The sequence below is a fragment of the Rhincodon typus genome, unplaced genomic scaffold, assembly GCF_021869965.1.
Source record: "Rhincodon typus isolate 14 unplaced genomic scaffold, sRhiTyp1.1 hic_rhity00014584, whole genome shotgun sequence".
In the NCBI taxonomy this organism is placed as follows: domain Eukaryota; kingdom Metazoa; phylum Chordata; class Chondrichthyes; order Orectolobiformes; family Rhincodontidae; genus Rhincodon; species Rhincodon typus.
Genome location: NW_025980222.1, coordinates 3,200 through 5,770, shown reverse-complemented (window position 1 = coordinate 5,770; position 2,571 = coordinate 3,200). Strand labels below are relative to the sequence as shown.

The window sequence follows — 2,571 nt, the reverse complement described above, 5'->3', positions numbered from 1 at the left end:
TGTTCCTGATTTACAGCATCTGCAGTTTGTTGTAGAAATTTTTATTTCTGCTTAAGTAATAATGAGACTAGACTCCAGGTCCTGTTTGAAGCAGTTTATTTCCTTACTTGGTACCAAGGAGAGTGAGTGGCGATCTCCACCGGCACCCGATTCTCCCAATACAGGGTATAACAATTTCCTTTATACCATTAACTTCAGAGCAAGGTGTTCCCCTGACATCTTGTGTTTGTTGATTCATTCACTGTAAGTTTAAAGAAAACAGACACTGCTCAAGATAACAGGAATATTGTCTTACAGATGCCTTAATAATTACTACTTCAAATGACCTTCGGCATGGAGCTAGCATAGGGAATGATTTACAGTTTAATTGAAATTCTAGCTTATCAGTAACTAGGCTCCACGGGGATACAAAGAACATATCTACTTCAGCCTAAAACCTTGGTATGGTGACAATACATCAAAAGATCCTTCTCCAACTCTAGCTAAGATAACATACACATAGTGATAATACAGTCTGAGCAACACCTCCTGACTTTAAGCTCGTTAAAATCCCACATGCTAAACTAATTAAAATTCTTTCTCTAAGTCATCAGTTTCTCCCATGGCTGCCTTTTCTGTCTTGGCCTAAATTCCCATCTACCCTTGCGATGTAAAATTTTTCTTCCACACAGTTCTTTCAGTTTTTAAACAGGACAGTTTTCCCTAGTATCCAGATGAAAATTAATCCTTTACTCAACACCAACAAAGAACAGATTATATGGTTTTTGTCACTCTGCTGTTCTGCGAACTTGCTGTGTACGCATTGGCTGCCACATCACCAACATTGCAACAGTGACCACAACTCAAATATACTAAATCAGCTATGAAGAATTTAGGACATCTGGCGGTTGTTAAAAGTTCTATACAATAGCAATTTCCTTTTTTAGGCAACATCTAGATCCCAACACACAGAGAGAACTTACCATTCACCATCCAAAGGATAATAACCAGCTCCTAACACATGCACAGAACTCAACAATGGGAAACAATAAAAATCCTCAGACACTCTGCATCTCCCAGATAATTACACCTCACTTTCTCATATTCAGGGGTGATCTACAGAATTAAAACAAATCGCCATTATGATATCCAATGTATGTCTTCATAAATTGAGGGTATTTTATTCACTGATAGTAAGATGGGTGTTGCTGGCTGAGGCAGCATTTAAACCTATCACTAGTTACTGATGAGGAAGTGGTGGTGAACTGCCTTCTTGAAATGATGCCAGAGTTGCAATGATTACTAAACTTTACCTTTAGGTTAGTGCACATTTCAGAATTGATTCGCAACAGACTCACCACTTCAGGATCTTCAAATGTGACGTTTCTGATCCAAGAAATTTTCCTAAAAACAAAGGGCAAAGATAATTATCCAGGTTGAAAATACCAGACTCTGAATAATACACAACATCCAGGACTTACCGACCAACTCCGCTCCTCCCACTGCCTACCCCGCTCTGCCCACTGCCGATGCCGAAGTCGCTCCACCCACCGCCGATGCCAACGCCACTCCACCCACAGCCGACGCCGATGTTGCTCTGCCCACCGCCTCCACAGCCAGCAGCTCCAGAGGAGACAGTACCACCCAGCCCTGCCGAGTCTTCACCATCCCCCCAGACCTCCCCCTTACTGAGGACGAACGGTCAGTCCTCAGTAAAGGGCTCACCTTTGTCCCTCTCCACCCTAACATCAACGAATACCGCTCACGATTGGACACTGAACAGTTTTTCCACCGCCTCCGCCTCCGCGCTTACTACTTTAACCGTGAGCCTAACCCTCCCTCTACTGACCCCTTCTCCCGCCTCCAATACACCCCCTCCTCCTGGACACCACCCCAAGGCCTCCTACCCTCCCTCGACCTCTTCATCTCCAACTGCCATCGAGACATCAATTGCCTTAACCTCTCCACCCCTCTCACCCACTCCAACCTCTCCCCCACAGAACGTGCAGCCTCCGCTCCCTCCACTCCAATCCCAACCTCACCATAAAACCCGCGGACAAGGGAGGCACAGTTGTAGTATGACGCACTGACCCCTACATCGCCGAGGCCAGACGCCAGTTCTCTGATACCTCCTCCTACCGCCCCCTTGATCATGACCCCACCCCCGAGCACCAAACCATCATCTCCCAAACTATCCACAACCTCATCACCTCAGGTGACCTCCCACCCACAGCTTCCAACCTCATCGTTCCCCAACCCCGCACCACCCGCTTCTATCTCCTTCCCAAAATCCACAAACCTGACTGCCCTGGTCGACCCATTGTCTCCGCCTGCTCCTGCCCCACCGAACTTCTCTCTACCTATCTCGACTCCATTTTCTCCCCCTTGGTCCAGCAATTCCCCACCTACGTCTGTGACAACACCCATGCCCTCCACCTCCTCCAAAACTTCCGATTCCCTGGACCCTAACACCTCATCTTTACCATGAACATCCAGTTCCTATACACCTGCATTCCCCATGCAGATGGCCTGAAGGCCCTCCATTTCTTCCTGTCCCGCAGGCCCGACCAGTCCCCCTCCACTGACCCCCTC

General features: G+C 47.2%; 1 long non-coding RNA gene across 1 annotated transcript; it reads right to left on the bottom strand.

The window, feature by feature from the left end:
• Positions 1-1,467, bottom strand: LOC125482673. The gene is made up of 2 exons (XR_007261722.1): positions 1,338-1,467; positions 1-241 (listed from the first exon to the last, which is right to left on the bottom strand). It is a non-coding gene; the product is annotated as an uncharacterized LOC125482673 (long non-coding RNA).
• Between the last annotated feature and the right edge of the window lie 1,104 nt (positions 1,468-2,571).